Genomic DNA, 17,388 nt, shown 5'->3' on the forward strand with positions numbered 1-17,388 from the left:
TCAATATTTGCTTTACGTTCTTTTCCACTTGATGGAGTTCATGAGATGTGTAAAGCATTTACTTGGCTCTTCAAGAGTGGGTTATATATGTATGTAAAAACAGAAAGGAAATGAGTGTAAACTTTTCCAAAAGGTCTTTCTGAAATGAATGATCATTTTATTATTTTCTCAGATAAAATTAACTCAGTCACTTGAAAGAAATACAACACTCATATTTAATGCAAAGTATTGAGATGAGAGAATGAAATATATCTGTATTTATAATTCATCATAACATTTTACATTCAATTTTCACTTTGCCAAAATGCATCCATCACTGTATTTTAGAAAAAGAGAGGAAATCTTAATACTTCGTGAATAAAAGTCTGAGGGGAAACAATTCCCTCTGGCAGCAGTTTTATTTCAATACAAGTTGTACCTTCAATTCTTTGATGCAGACAAAAATGCTAAAGAAAAAGCTTAAATGTTGCAATGTCCTCTTATTATTTATAAGAAAAGTAACTCCCTATATTTAGAAACAGAGCTCTAATAGTCACCTCCCACCTTTGAGTCCATCAACTTTAGGTCCTGGATATAGGATGACAGGGGTTGACCAGTGAAAGGATAACATTTCTGAGAGTTCATTTTACTCTTGAGTCACTTTTGCATGAAATGATAGCATGCCTTTTGGGGACTGGCCTCAATGCATCTCTTTGTAAATTACTTACCATATATCAGTCTTGATTCAATAGACTATAAAATATAGGGGCTTTTTACTGGCAAGAACTTAGAGCATTTTTACAATGGAAAATAATGCTCCCCTGCAGGAAAACTTAAAAGAATTAAGAGTTATGAGGCTACAAGGAGAAAGTGACCACATCTTCCCTTGCAAAGCTCTCTCTGTCTTCTATCTAGATCTCCCATGTACTATCTTCTAATCCTCCTATCCAAGGAAAGAAGATTGAAGCTTTAAAAATAATTTTAACTCAAACTTCTCTGATTCAATTCACATAATTAATTTAACAGTGGCTTGAGGTTTCTTTTTCCTTTAAAAGCACTTTTTTTCCTAATTGCCTGATTTTCTAATAGGAATTAGAATCTTCCATTTGAATCCTCTCAGAGCCTGGTTTCATCTACGTCCTATATTGGAGACTAGAAAAGTGGATTACAGATTAAACTTAACCTGCTTTTAAGCTTCTTGAATTTGGTTCCTATTGGATATTATATTCCTTTATCAGCTAGGAACCCATGGTGATGACAGTACACAATGGTCTGATATGACCAAACAAAATCAATCTCCCTGCTTAACTATTCTACAGCATTTGTCTCTGAAATAATATTGTGTATCAGGAGCATAATTCTGGTTTATAAAATGCTATTACTGTATTTAATTTTGATGTTGCTTAAAGAGTCAAAGTGAAAAAATGCACTCACCCTTTATGGAAACTGTGACATACGCCCAGATAAACACACACACACGCACGCACGCACGCACGGACGCATACACGCACACGTGTGCAGGCACAAAGCCATACAGAGGTTTAATAAAGAGTCATTTAGTGCAAATGAGCTCTTAATAAGGTCAAAATATGAATCTGGTCTGAAAATAAAAAATAGTAGTGTGGTTCTTAGAGGAAAATCTTCACCTTTGGAAAAAAATCATCATGAAAGAATCACACTGCTGACTAAAGTATTTGGCCTCTTCTGTTTTCCCTTTTTGTTTTTTCTCTTACCATGAAGGGGAAGAAATGGAGCAGAAACTAAGAAAAGAAATAAATAAGACTGGAGGAGACCTAAAGTTGAGAGAAAATGAAGAAAGTTAGAATCCTTAATACTAGATAATGGGACAAAAAGTTAAGGGAAATATGATAGCTACTCGATATCTTCACTCTATCAAGTTATGCTTCAGCCAATAAATTGCCTGGAGTTGTGAATACAATGCTTGGCTTTAAAGAAGATAAAGTTAAAACTTTTAAGTTCATAAATGGAAAAAAGAAGCTGAATTTAATAAAAAGGCACCAATCATGGAAAAATCTTCACCAAATCCAATCCCCTGACTAGAAGAGAGACTGAGGATCAGAGAAACTCAGTGATGTGCTCAAGTTGATGATCAGCATATTAATGATGGGGCTGGGACCAGAATTCACACTTCCTGGAATTTCCACTGGCACCTCAATCGCCCCCCCTCCAATACCTAAAAAGTTGTGTGCTTTTAACTTTCTCCTTAATCTGCATTCATTCTATAGTTAGGTGTTCAGGGTTTTCCCCATGCCAGGAATTAGGGTCAGTGAGTATTTGTACTCATGGAGCTTAGTCTTTGAGGAAAACCAACATCAAACCATGTTTCTTTACAAAATGAATTACATCTATAATGAATGCTAAGAAGTGGATAGTAAAGAAGTGGATAGTAAAGAAACATTTTGGAAGTATCAGCTATTTACTTACTGCTCTGCTGAGATTTTTCCTCATTAAGGCCACAAAGACACATTTCTTTCCTCATTTTACCTGAATTTTCTTCAATCTTTGACATCATAATGGTTTCTTCCTCTTGAAGCTCCCTCTTCTCTTGACACAATCTATTTTTTTTTTTTTTTGGTGGCATTTTATCTACCTTCCAAACAAAGTAATGCAAGAGTTTGGGTATCCAGGCCAAACTAGAGAGTTACTGTAGGACAGGTTTGTGGCTGCAAACCTTGGATAAGACAGGAACTCAAGCACAGCTTTGGGGCTGAGGCTTCAACAGAGTCAAATTCATGGTAGTAAAAGTTACTGGGAGCACACCAGAAGAGTCGTCAAGAGTGAAGCCATGGGAAGAATAAATAACCTGGAGAACATGAGCATGGGGCATGTGAACCCAGTGAAAATGTCCCCAAAGATCTTTATTTTCCAGAAGTATCTAAATATGCATACAATTTTTCTTATAGTAATGAATTCCTAAAGCAAAAGTGAACTTTAAAAAAACAATAAATTAAGGAATATGATTTTCGTTACATAGCCTGCTTGAGACACAAAGAGGAACATTTAATATTAAAAATATTACAATGATATGTTTTCATGTCCCCCTTAATCATTTTTCCCTGTAGCTCTTCCGTCACGATGGCTCCAAGAAAGAGTAAAATGTGATGCATTCAAAGTCCCTGCTAGTCAAAAAGCTTCCACTTACAGGAAGAGAGAAGAAGATGGAAAAGGAAGAATAAAAAGTCTGAGGGGAATGTCCTGTCCTCTTTAAAAATGAAACACGCTACCAGGTGAGAAGGGCAGAAACACCGAGGTAGGTTCAGTGTGTGTGTGTGCGCGCGCACGTGTGTATGTAGGGCTGAAGGAAGAGATTAAAAGGACACAAAAGACAAAAAACAAAAAACACCTGTTAAAATTCTCAAAGAGATGGAGAAAGAAAATTCAAGTAGACGTTTCATTTTTCCAGCAATCCCAACCAGGCTCAGGAGTGGCAAAATGGCATTATTACAGTATTGTCATTAAAGTGAGGATGAGCCTCAGAATTTCCTCTATCTACATTTTATACACAAAGGGTTCAGAAACCTGAGTGCCTTTCCGCATCTAGAAGGCTGAGCTGCTAGCTTGCAGGCCTGTCTGGGAGCTTCTGTAATAATAGCATGGGAACTAGGGGTAAGATCAAAGACAATGGTGGAGAATGACCTGCAGACCAGTAAGAGTGGGAGTAGGTAAATAGAGAATCACCACATGATCCTGCATTTCCATCCCCAGGTATAGACCAAAAAGAATTAAAAGCAAGTCTTCAAATAGAAATTTGTACATGATTGTTTATTGCAGTTTTATTCACAATTGTCAAAAGGTAAGAACAACCCACATTTCCAGTAAGAGAGAAGTGGATGAACAAAAAGTCATATATTCATAAAATGGAATAGTATTCAGTTGTAAAAAGGTAATAAAGTATTGGTACATGCAACTACAGAGATGAACTACAAAAACATTATGAGAAGTGAAATAAACCAGACATAAAAGACCACATCTTGTATGATTCTATTCCTATGAAATGTATCCAGAACAGATAAATTCAGAGAGACAGAAAATAGTGGGTCTAAGAGCCTGTGGGGGAGGAAGAATGGTTATTAAGTACATGGTTTCCATTTGGGGTGGTGAAAAACTTCCAGAACTAGAGAGTGGTGATGGATGCACAGCATCATAAATGTACTTAATGTCACTTGATTGTATACTATGGTTAAAATGGCACATTTTATGATATGTGTATTTTACCACAAGATAATAATAGTGATAGTAACAGTTATAGTAATGATGATGATAATGATGATGATCATCATCATTATCATCATAATAATAACAATAATAGAAGTAGAAGTAGGGCCTTGGCAACAGGAAGCAGTGGGTAACTCCCTTGTGTAATGCTTAGCAGGCTTTATACATGCCAAAGGAACAGAATATGAGTTTCACTGAGTAAGTTCTTCAATATTGGGCACTAGAGCTAGATACCACAAGTGGTCAATGGAGATCCAGAGTTATGAGGACCCTGAGCCCCAACTATTCCACTATTAGAATGGAGTAGTTGAACAAGGAGCAGCCTTGGGGAGTGCGAGGAAAGAAGCAAATTAGATTGGAATTAAAATTTCAGTTGCCTTAATTTCTGAAATGAGACAATTGAAACCAAAAGAAATGATTTTAAGCTGGAAAGGCATGAGATGCTATAATCGTCAAGTTTAGAAATATTTTTTCCCCTTCCATCAGCAGAAATGGGTATCTCAGAGTGAGATGGAAATAGTTATAGAAAATGAAAAGACCACTTTTTTGGGGCATAGTGCAGTATGTATATTTTAGGTTTTAGTGAGATGGAAATAAGAAGAAGTAATGTACAATGCAGGCGTGTTTATAACCCATCTCTTTGTCTGAGTGACATTATGATGTGTTTATCATAACAGTGATGAGGAACTTGACAGAAATGTAGGAAGTGCTGTGTCGGGGTGGTGTTTGTGGTGACAGAAGATTCTGTGCTTGAGCAAAAGTGTGTATGAAGCTAACACTCCATGATGTTTAGGTGTTATAACTTTACATGTATGTAATGATAAAAGCCACCATTACTGCAAAATTCTACAGGATAAAGATGTGTTATAGAAGGTTTGAAACTTTTACACATTTAATCTCCACTTTCCCATTGAAACAACTGTTTTTATGATCAACTTTTTGATAACGAGAGACTTCCAATGGCACAATTACGATGTCATAGCACAGAGGTGGCTCTCAGATTTCTCAAAACTGTCTGATTACTATTTTTAATATTTTTTCATTTTATTTATTTGAAAGAGAGTGTAAGTGAGTGGGGGGATAAGGTCAGAGGGAGAGAGAGAGAGAGAGGGAGAGAATCCCAACCAGGCTCCACGCTCACCTGGGAGCCTGACTCAGGGCTCAATCCCATGATCCTGGAATCATGAGCTTAGCTGAAACAAAGACATGGATGCTTAATCAACTAAGCCACACAGGTGCCCCTGGTTTACTATTTTACAAAATAGTAATATCTTTTACATATATGTGTACAGATTTTGTGTTTTTCTTTAAAATTTTGTAGACCTTGGTTTGGTGCATGGAGACAATCAGAACTGAATCTCCAGCTTGACAGAATGTTTAGCCCTCCCTGTTGTCTCAACAACAACAGTGCCACTTCACTCACTTTAGATATCTTGATCTGTGGGCATTGGTGTTCACCCTGTGCTGCAGCCTAATGTGTGTTACTATGTCCAAAGACAGGGATTGCACTGGCAAATCGTACTGTTTGGCTTAAGTGGCAAAATCCCAGAAGTCATCCATCTCTGGATATGACAAACCACCAACTCCTTAGCTCAACAAGACTGAAGTGATAGTAAGGATGCCATCACCCTGAAACAGAATTGTTTACTAACCAGGAGAGCGTTGTATAAATTAGACTGTAAAGTACAAAACGGAATACATATATAAGGCATTGTTACAGTGTTGTTATTAACAAGTATTCTGGAGTTTTGCCAAAGAATCTGGACTATTTTATGATGATGACTTTGGTACAGCAAATGCAGCCTCGGAGAACTTAGCTAAGCTACAAGCCATACTGGGAAAACTGAATAAAACTAAGACATTCATTTTGAAAAACAGCATTTGAAATTTCTACATTTGTGTTAGAGAGTGTACAGCCTTACTAGCACACAGGTCAGTAAAAGCATTAATTTGGAAATATAGGTTTTTAATCTTAGTGCACAGATCTGTGTTTCTCAATGGTTATAGGTACTTTTAGGAGAACAATGTTGTCAGTCCTTCTGGCATCTCTGCTGATTTTGTAGTTTAAATGAACTCTCATTTTCATACACAAGGTAAAAGTGAAACAGAAGGATTAAGCAACTGGTTGAAGGTAACACTCAATGAAGAGAAAAGAGGAACTATGTCTATTGATTTGCACACCAGTCATACGATGACCTAATTCTTCCCAGGTGCCAAGACCCAACTAAATAAGTTTCCATTACTCATTTAATAATAATTGATTAAATAATGGCTCAATATTGTCACTGAACTTTTATTATTATTTATTTTTTTTTTACAAATAGTTTATTGTCAAATTAGTTTCCACACAACACCCAGTGCTCATCCCCACAAGTGCCCTCCTCCATGCCCATCCCCCCCCCCCCACATCCATCAGTCCTCAGTTTTTGTCAGCATTCAAGAGTCTCTCATGGTTTGCCTCTCTCCCTTTCCCACACCATTTCCCCCCTTCTTCTCCCGATTGGTCCTCTGTTAAGTTCCTCCTAGTCCTCCTATACGTGCACACATATGATATTTGTCCTTCTCTGCCTGACTTACTTCGCTCAGCATAACACCCTCAAGGTCCATCCATGTTGCTACACATGGCCAGATTTCATTGTTTCTCATGAACTTTTATTATTTTAACTGCATTGCTATCAACAGTTATGTAGAGATTCATAAAAGATTGTTCTTGATATGATGGAAGAATTGATTTTCTTTCAGACAACTGATCATTCAGAATTTTGAGTGTGGAAATCTTTTAGGACTGTACTTTGATTTCTTAATAGGATTATAGTTAATCTCTTGATGAATAGTAATACACAGTTCTTTATTCATGGCTTTCTGTTGAATGGTTGACTTTGTTACCCTCTCTTACGCCATGTTTTCTCTCACGCTGTCAGCACGTACAAGTGTTGAGCAGGCTAAAGATCTCTCTCACTGGCTTGTTCTCTGACTGAAAAGTATGAGGACAAATAAAGTGGAAAGACAAATCCATTTGCTATTTGGTGTAAGATAAACTCACACTAGGAGATCAAAGGAGACAATTTACAAGATTAACTTGAAAAAATCTACTTTCGAGGACATTTTTGGCCAGGGTTAGGCTATGCAATCATTCATCATCTCTGTGTCCTGTAGGTTTTACAGATTTCTGCTATGAAACAAAAACAGGAACCAGTAATTGAGACAATGGTAAAAACTGAAATTTGGAACTGTGGCTTGTCTTTGTTTCAGCCGAGACGCAGCTGAGGTTTTCTGCTAAGTGTAGTGGAAAATAAGGGAAAAGGAATTATTGCCAAAAAAGTAAATATAGTGATGGCTGAATATATATATTAAATTATTTTCCAAGGAGCTTTTGTGTGAGAGACTGTCTGATAGTACACTTCAATGCATTTACATCTTGGAATTTTAAAGGGTCTGTCTATCAGTGTGCTTTCTGAATGGGTTTTCAATTGCACAAATGGTCTCTATCACATGAAAAGCAATACTGTTTTTTGAAAGGCAATGTACTTATTGTGCTACCCACATGGGACTATCAGTGCCTATTGGCTACCAACAATTACCTTTGAAATGAAAAATATTGTTTGTATCAAAGAACTGTTTGAGTCTAAAGAAAAAGCTTTGCAGCCTGCCAATCATCCCCATATCCTGAGGATTATATTGTTGGGAGTTTTATACAATTTACATGCAGAACCTGAAAATGACTCCAGTGAGTTATATAACCCCATGGGGTGTTTTCACTCTGGTTAGGTTGCATTTCCTGACACTGCTGACATCAGATTCTTTTTGTGCAAGTAGGAACCAATGTCCTTCTATTTTTAGATATCTGTAGTCTGTCCATCAGTGATTACTTGGAATGCCTTTTTCCTCCAGAAATTTCAGAAAATCACCTTTATCAGTTCAGCTGGGGATTAAGGAAAACAGTTATTATAAATGTCTCCCTAGATTACTGGTTTGGAAAAGCAGCAAATAGAATAGTGAGTGTCATCTAGGTTACCAGAATAAGTTACCAGGGCTAATAAAGTTCCAATAACTAAAACAAGTTCAGGGATCTCTGTAAATCAGTATTTTAGAATTATTTTTCAAACCACGGTTTTTGAAAATCTTTATCATTCATTTTTTAAATCATGGAGCAGAGCCAGGCTGTCATTCCAAAATTCATTCCTTGCTCAAAAAAATGCATCTATAATTTCTTTATAGTGTGTGGATGCCGTGGCAGGAAACTGCTCTGGAGACAGAAGACATGCCAATGTCATTAAACAATCCATATGTCTGCCTAATACATGAGAGTGAGTTATTATAAAACTTGATATAAACAGATATGTTATATGATAAATATATAATAGGATATTTAGTGAAGGTTTAAGTATTACCAGACACACATTGGGTCTCCTACGCATATTTCCAAAGGAACTCTAGTCTTAGCTTTGTCTGAAATTAATTCTGATTATTAACAGAAAGAGAATTTTCATTTTAATCAAAAACATACAACCTTTATATTTCAAAAACTGAAAAGCAAAAAGAGGTAAAGGGGAAAGGATTAGTGAGATGCAGAGAATATCACTCCTCTCATTTATAAAGGAAAAAATATATTGGAGTTACAAATGTTCACTAACACACCATTAGTAATATTGTGTGTTTAAGTGTGTGCAAGTGCACATGTGAGTTTGTATGATGCATGTGTGTGAGTGTGTACAGTGCATTTATGTGTGCACATGCATGTGTATGTATGTGTGTAGATATACTTATTTATCTTTTGTATATATATGCATGACCACAAGTACATATATACTTATGGTAATCACTCACACACACGCACACACACATACACACACACATAACAGTAGATTTGTAGTAGAGAGGTAGTAGATACCTATTTGACAGGTCATGTTATTATTTCATCATATCCCCAAATTATCAAGAAACTACAGTGCAACCATAAAAATCCCATATCTTCAGTCCTTGGGAACCTGCTTTTAATTTCACATAAGTCCCAAGCTTCACATTGGTCAAGTCAAATCAATGAATATTTACTCATTGGCCTATTGAGAGCTTAGGCTTTTGCTGTATACTATGACTACAGAAACATAAAAAGACATTAAAATAAGAAAATTCAGCCCATTCATTTAATTTTTTGGTATAACAGAGAAAGATTCACATTATCTGTAGTTTTCAGTGGAATGCCTGGACACCAGTGAGAAAGAAGTGTAATTTGAGAGCCATCATGGTAAGCAATACATTTTGTGGATGGTTAAGTGATAAATTATAAAGCAGATCTTTTTGGCAGTAAGTGGGTAAGGATGCTGCAGACCTGAGTGGTAGCTAGAGAAAAGACAAGGTGGCTCAGAGGTCAAGTATGGGTCAAGGTATGAATCATGAATCGGAACCAGTTGGGAAAGTAGGAGTTAGCAACAAGTAGTTTAACTCTTAATCAGCATGAGCACAACAGGAACAGAATCTGTCCTACTCTCTCTCCTTATTGGATTTTGTTTGTTCATTTATCTACTTATGACCTTCCTAATTCCTGAAATAAATTAAAATGTTTCAAAAGAAATGAAGTGAACAATTTCTGGGAAAGATGGAAAGACAGGGAACATTTAAGGCCTATGTTCAAGGTAATGAATGGCAGGGAAGTTCAGCATCTGGTCAAGATATTGGTAACAAAGTAGACGACAAGAGTGGGAGGAACAGAGACGGACCAGAAAAACCAGGGAGATTAAACCTGGCTCTTAGAAAGCCATGTAAGGAGGTGAATTCAGTGTGAATAGAAAGAAGACTGGACTACAAGAATGTGACAACTCTATGGGGCACCTGGGTGGCTCAGTCGGTTAAGTGTCCAGCTTCTGCTCAGGTCATGATCTCACGGTTCGTGGGTTCGAGCCTTGCATCGGGCTCTGTGCTGACTGCCAGCTCAGAGCCTAGAGCCTGTTTCATATTCTGTATCTCCCTCTCTCTCTGACGCTCCTCTGCTCTTTCTCTCTCTCTCTCTCCCAGAAATAGATAAAACATTTTTAAAAAATTAACAAAAAAAAAGAACGTGAAAACTCTCAATCCCATTTCTTCTTGGAAGGAAAGAAGTCTGAAGCTGAAGCAATATGATGGTTCAATCTAGAATATCTTATATGCTTCCTGCTATGTCAGGGACAAACCCTCAAGCCTGTTGCCATCTCAGGCAAGATAAAAAGATGTACCTGGATGAAGTGGGGAAGAAGAAGGATACAGGAGTATTCCTAGAAAGAAGATGGGTGGGAACAGGAAGAGATTGATGACAAGGGTACAGGCACAGACTGATGAGAGTATAAAACCAGAGATGAGCAGTGAAAATGAGGTGGAAAGGAAAAGGAAATCTAAAATGAGAACATACTGATGCTGAAAGAGAGTTCAATTAATCTAGAAAAGGTCAAGAAGCAAACTCTTTCTCTATTTGATCTTTTGCTTACTTTTAACACCCTTGGCTTTTATTGTCATGAAGGTTGTCCTAGAACTAATTGTTCTATTCCTTTCTCTTCTATCATTTTGTCCCCTTGTCCTATTGTTGCTTAGGACCTTTTGTGACAATCTTGGAGCCAATGGGAATTTTAATATCTGAATACCCAAGCTGAAGAGTCTGTATATCACAGCTGTTGAGATTATATTACAAAATGGTAGTTTTCAAGATCCTAAACATGAATCTATGTCTTGTAATTATTTACACAAGATAACATTAAAGAAATTTAGGAAGGAACTGCTTCATGGAACTGTCTTTTCTCCATTCTCCATTCGTGTCACTTCTTCATGGTTGTGCATAGGCTCAAGAAATGGAATTTCCTTTGCTATATATACAGCATGATTTGAAATGAAACCATAAAATTTTGAGGCCAATTAAAGGAAATACAAGCTTTTTTTATGTTTTTAGTCACCTCAAAAAATATTTTCTCACTCTCTCCACCACTACCACCCTCTCTTTTTTCCAGCATTTATTAATTTCTTACAGTGTTCCAGGTCCTTTGTGGGGCATAGGGGTAGTTTTACTAAAAAATATCTAGTATCTTCTCCCATGCAGTGTACCAAATATTTAGGAAGAAAGAAAATTAAACAACTTAATGTAAGTGCTATCAAAAGACAAGTAGTGCTGTGGTAGGGAGTTGGGGAGGAGAAAGTATCAAGGTAGACTATCTCCAAAAAAATGTTGTTTAAGCTTAAAGTAGCAGACAATAATTTCACAAAGTTTGTGTGATGGGAGAGAGAGGAATCTAGAAGACTATGCCAGGGAGAAGAAACATGCAGATGTGTGAAAGTAAATTTTTAAATGGGAAGAGGTATAAATAGGACCAGGCTGTTGATTGTGATTGTTAGGGGAACTGGCAAGAAGTGAGACTGGAGAGGTAAGTGAGGGCCAGCATTACACCAGGAAGGTGAGGACGGTTTGATCTCCACAAGTATATTAATATAATACACAATATTTAACAATAAAAAGGAAAGTTCAGTATGTTCCTATCAATAGATGCAGAAAAAGGTATTAGATAAAAGTTAACACTAATTCAGGAAAATTTCAAAGAAAACTATGTTCAGAAAAACACTTTTCTTAATTTCATATTGGGTTTATCTCAATAAACCTAAAGTAACATCTTACATGGTGCTGAAATAAGAGAAGCATTTTCTTTAAAGTCAGAAACAGGGGTGCCTGGGTGGCTCAGGCAGTTAAGTGACTTCAGCTAAGGTCACGACCTCATGGTTTGTGGGTTTGAGCCTCATATTGGGCTCAGTGTTGACGGCTCAGAGCCTGGAGCCTGCTTCAGATCAGTGTCTCCCTCTCTCTCTACCCCTCCTCTGCTCTCTCTCTTTCTCAAAAATAAATAAACACATTTAAAAAATAAAGTCAGAAACAATGTGCTATCTACTTCCAGGATTCTTTTACATTATAATGGCAATCAAAGCCAAGCAATTCAAATTAAAAAATAGGAAAGAAATAGGGTATAAGAATTGGAAAAATAGCACAGGTGATGCTTTGTCTGAAAAATTTCCTTTGCAGATACTAAACAACCGATTTGATTGTGAAGGGTTAATCTAACTTTTCTTTAAATTGAGATGCTAATTAAAGCAAATATGTCAACCCAGCAAACACTCCAGTTGATAATACAGCTTAAATGTGGCAATAGCTTTGTGTATGTGAATTACTAACCGAAGTAAATGGTCTGTGTTTGTCTTTCTTCGGCATCTTTTACTATCTAATGTGTCTTCAATTTTCTTGCCAGTTGTGTTTCAGCTGTTACTTGATGTGTGCATGCAAACTGTAAGTGATTGTGGGAGCACACCTTGTCAGGGTCATTTTTTCTTACAGTGTGCCCACTATCTGGTTAAAAATTATAATGACCATGAGATTTGATTTCAATAAAGCCTTTCAAGAATGGCACAAGAAATTTTATAACAGTTGCCCTCCCTTAGATGCAAACAACAACAACAAAATCCATCCTAAACAATGGTTTTGAGTATTAACAATTTATCTTGAATATGTAAATACCACAAAGGCAATTTCTCCGGACATCACTGACTCTTTGGCCTCTAATTAGTTTCCTTTACCTTATTAGCTCTGTTTGTTGGCATTTGTCACAGTGAGGCCAAACTTCGCAGAAAACACTGTAAATCTTAATGTCACAGGTACTTTACGTTTTATATAAATAATGGTAGGTTTATAAAATTACATTATGAGAGCAAATGTACTATTATATGAAATCTATGGGGTTATATATTTCAACTCGTTGCTATACTACTTATAAAATATGTAATCTAAGTAAAATTTACTCCACTTCCTTAAGGCTCAGCTTATCTGGACAACGTGCATGATAACACCTACTTTACATGAATCTTGTGAAGACCCAGTGGAATAAGCACAGCCAAGTCCACAGTGGTTGATACTTGGTGCTGAGTAAATGGGAGTTCTTGCCTTTATTCCTTCTGTCTATAATATCAAATAGTAACTCATGTCATGGCATCAAACCCTTAGAGTGCTTTCCAGCCTCTCAAACTATGCATGGACACAAAGAGAACAAAGTATAATACCTGAAACTGGGGTCATTGTTAGGAAGAAAACCTCTAAGGATACAATTTTTGTGAGGTTATGGACCATGTCTTTTTGTTCATTATTGTGTCCTCAGAATAGAACATGTTGCCTTTTGTGTAGCAGAGGCTTCATAGAAATTTATTGAATAAATGAATGAATGAACAAGGGATCTTGAGAACCATCTAATACAACAAACATTTTTTTATCAAGATAAAAAGTTCATAACATAAAATTCATTGCTTTATTTTAAAGTGTAGAATTCAGTAGCTTTTAGGGTGTTCACATTGTTCTACAACCAGTGTCACTATCTGATCCTGATCACTTTCATCACCTTCCACAAAAAGAGACCCTGTACCCATTGAACAGTTCCACTCCTCTCTCTCTTAGCTCCTGCCAATCACTACTCTGCTTTCTGCTTCTACCAACCACCTTCTATTTAAATGAAGGGAAGCAGAGGTCTGGAGACATCATATGACTTTCCAGCTCCTATACCTCAGAGCTGGGGTATCAATTCAGGTTGAATTCAAGCTCGGGATCCTCTCTAGAGCATCATTGCGCTTCACATACAGATCATTTGCAGCATCTTCATTAAGAAATGTCACTCATGGGGTGCCTGGGTGGCTCAGTCGATTGGACGTCCAACTTCGGCTCAGGTCATGATCTCACGACTCTTGGGTTCCAGCCCTGTGTCAGTCTCTGTGCTGACAGCTAGCTCAGAGCCTGGAGCCTGCTTCAGATTCTGTGTCTCACTCTCTGACCCTCCCCGGCTCATGCTGTCTCTATCTCTTTGTCTCAAAAATAAATAAAATATTTAAAAAAAATTTTTTTTTGAAAAGTCACTCACTTTTCCTCCCTTACCTAATATTCATCCTGACCCTCTCTGTTTAAGTGGATGATTGAAGGAAGTTTCTCCATTTTCCAGAATGAGTTCCAAGAGTAACTAATGCATTGTTCCAGGCACTATGCTTAAGTGTATTATAAACATTAGCCCATTTCATCCTCACTACACCCGTGCAATAGAGACTAGTGTCCCATTTTTCAGATGAGGAAATTGTGGTACATAGAATTTAAGTGACTCACCCGTGATCATGCAGCTAATAAACTGATAATCCAAGGATGTTAATAGGATTTAACTTTTAAAATGGGAGGGATTAGCTTCAGGGAATGTGGAAATCAACAGTTAATTAATCAGTGCTCTACACCATAGGATTTCTTCTGAGAGCTTCTAATGATTCAATTGCCTCTAATGGATTAAAAGTCTTTAATTGATTAATTATGAATATCTGAGAGGAGAAGATAGGGTGTAATATTTCTCAAAAATATTTGAGCAAAGGAATGTTTGTTTATTTATTTATTTATTGAGGTGTAATTGACATAAAGCATTATATTAGTGTCAGGTGTATAGCACAATGGTTCAATATTTGTATAAACTACAAAATGATCACCACAATTAGTCTAATTACCATCCATCACCATACAAAGTTCCAAATTTTTTTCTTGTGATGAGAATTTTAGGATTTATGCTCTCGGCAGCTTTCAAGCATGCACTACAATATTATTGTCTATAGTTAATGTGCTGTACGTTACATCCCTAGGACTTATTTATTTTGTAATTGGAAGTCTCACCCATTTTGGGCACCCCCAGGCCTCCTAGTCATTCAGCACTGCCCTAGTTTTTGGTTGTCTTGAATCCTTGTGATGGAGCGGCCTGATTTGTTTTTGATAGTTCTCAGTTGTTAAGGATGTGCCAAGACTTGTCCGTGTTCAGAGGGAGGGATCTCAGTCAGCCCCTACTGTCAAGGTGATTGGGAGCCAGGTCCTCAGGCAGCAGCTTTTAAGTTTCCAAATATGTATAATCTTGTGGGACTGTAGTTGTAGACCCTGATGTCCTCCAGACCAGGTGATCTGGAGGTGTGCTCTGGGCAACAGTTGCAAAAAGTGAAGCTACACATGAGTGTATAAGCTCCTTTCTGGAAAGTACTCACAAACTGTAGCAAGACCAGGGGAGAGTGCAAGGATCCTGTCTCCGGACCTAGATTACCTGAGAGCAGTACCACAGGCTCTAGATGTGTGGCAAACCTGAAACCTGTCCCTCCCGCTGAAGCTCCAAGACTAGTACATAGGCTTTTTTCCACAGGAAGACTGCCTTCTGCTGTGTGCGCAGTGCCCTGGAGGAGGCAGTATGCCAAGAACTGCATCTCTGTTACAGTCTTGTGGGACTCAGGAACACGAGTCCCCATGGCCACCACAGCCAGGTGTTCCAGGAGAGTCCCCTGCGTGGTCTGTATGAATCCAGCAGCCTTAGCGAGACAGCTGAATACAGCAATTGTGCTTGCGCCTTGGCTTTAGTGAGGCAGCTGGAAAACACGAGGGCAAGGTGTGCCTGCTGGCTTTGGCAGAGCAGCTAGAGAGCACAGGAACTGTGTACGCTTGCCTATGCTAGCAAGGTAGAGGGGCAGGATGAAAATGGCGCCCACCAGGGCCTCCCTCTGGGAGAGAGCCCCAGCAGGCCCTTTCTCCTCAGGCAGGCTCTTTAAAATTAGTAACTGGATCTCCTTCACAAACATTCTAGGCACTTTACAGACTGCTGCTTTTCTGTTGGGCCTTAGAAAGTCTGCCTGTGAGCCTTTTAAGAATGGTATCTGGGGCGCCTGGGTGGCTCAGTCGTTAAGCCTCAGACTTCTGCTCAGGTCATGATCTCACGGTTTCTGGGTTTGAACCCTGCTTCGGGCTCTGTGCTGACAGTTAGCTCAGAGCCTGGAGCCTGTTTCAGATTATGGGTCTCCCTCCCTCTCTGACCCTCCTCTGCTCACGCTGTCTCTATCTCTGAAATAAGTAAAACATTAAAAAAAAAAAAAAAAAGAATGGTATCTTGATTCCCTACAGTCCTTTGTGTCTCTGGACATAAGTCCCACTGTTTTTAAAAACCAGATGTTTTGGGGGATGTTTCTCTGGTACAGGTCCCAAGATTGGGGTGCCTGCTGTAGTCCATGAACAGCCCCTCCCCCCACTCCTTAGGGAGAACATCCGGATTTGTGACATCCCTCTCAGTTGTGGGTTGCTGCAATGGAGCTGGGGCTTTCGACCTTATCACTTCCTCTCCTACCCACCTCTAAGTGGTCATTTTATCATTTGTTATAGAGGAGTTGTTCAATTAATTTTCAGAGGGAATTGTCCCATCTGTAGCTATGGATTCAGTATGTCGGTAGGAGGAGGTGAGTTCAGCTTCTTCCTATACAGCCATCTTTGGTTGCCCCTCCAAAGACGATGTCAAAACCAACTTGCTGAGTTACAGTTTGCATGCAGTAAGAAACTTATTTTAAGTAAACAGTTCAATGAGTTTTGACAAATGGAGCCACCACCATAATTAAGGTAGAGGAGCATTCCAGAGAAGTTCCCTACCTCTGGTCTCAGACGACTACTGGTCTATTTTTAGTCTGTTTTCACAATAGGTTGGACTTGTCCTTTCTAGAATTTCTTTTTTATTATTTTATTTTACAAATAGTTTATTGTCAAATTGGTTTCCATATAACACCCAGTGCTCATCCCCACAAGTGCTCTCCTCCATGCCCATCTCTCCCCTCCCCCCACATCCATCAGTCCTCAGTTTGTTTCTCAGCATTCAAGAGTCTCTCATGGTTTGCCTTTTCTAGAATTTCATATACAGAATCATACTGTATGTACTCTTTCACTTGTCTTCCTTCACTTGGCATGATTATAAGATTCTTTGGTGGTGCTGCATATTATATCAGTAGCCTTTTATTGCATTGTATGGAAACACCAAAGTGTTGTTTATCCATTCATCTATTAATGAATATTTTTGTTTCGTTTTATGTTGATGGAGCATCTTCCATTTTGGAAATCACTGACATGAATCCTGGGTAATGTCAAATTCTTAGAGACTTATGAACTCTTTCAGAGAAGTAAAAACCAGAGATGTCATGTGGGCAACAATTCTCTTGGTTGTGTGGCAGCTGTGACATCAAAAGGGAAAAAAAAACATCTGGGAAGCACCATCTTTATTTGGCATTTAACATACCTTGCTTAATTTAATCCTAAAATGTTTGGAAGTCATTCAGAGGTCCATAATCACACTATTTTGGGGAAAGACTGTG

The 17,388-nt window shown here is 38.0% G+C and overlaps 1 long non-coding RNA gene across 2 annotated transcripts in view; it reads left to right on the plus strand.

The window, feature by feature from the left end:
* The first annotated feature begins 3,068 nt into the window (after positions 1-3,068).
* Positions 3,069-17,388, plus strand: part of LOC120244131 — an 81,555-nt gene continuing 67,235 nt past the window's right edge. The window contains exon 1 of one of the 2 annotated variants that reach the window (XR_005531470.1): positions 3,069-3,250. This is a non-coding gene — a long non-coding RNA (uncharacterized LOC120244131). The remainder of the gene's footprint in view (positions 3,251-17,388) is intronic. The other variant, XR_005531471.1, reaches the window with a different exon arrangement.

The sequence above is a fragment of the Hyaena hyaena genome, unplaced genomic scaffold, assembly GCF_003009895.1.
Source record: "Hyaena hyaena isolate Hyena2069 unplaced genomic scaffold, ASM300989v1 scaffold_371, whole genome shotgun sequence".
Lineage (NCBI taxonomy): Eukaryota > Metazoa > Chordata > Mammalia > Carnivora > Hyaenidae > Hyaena > Hyaena hyaena.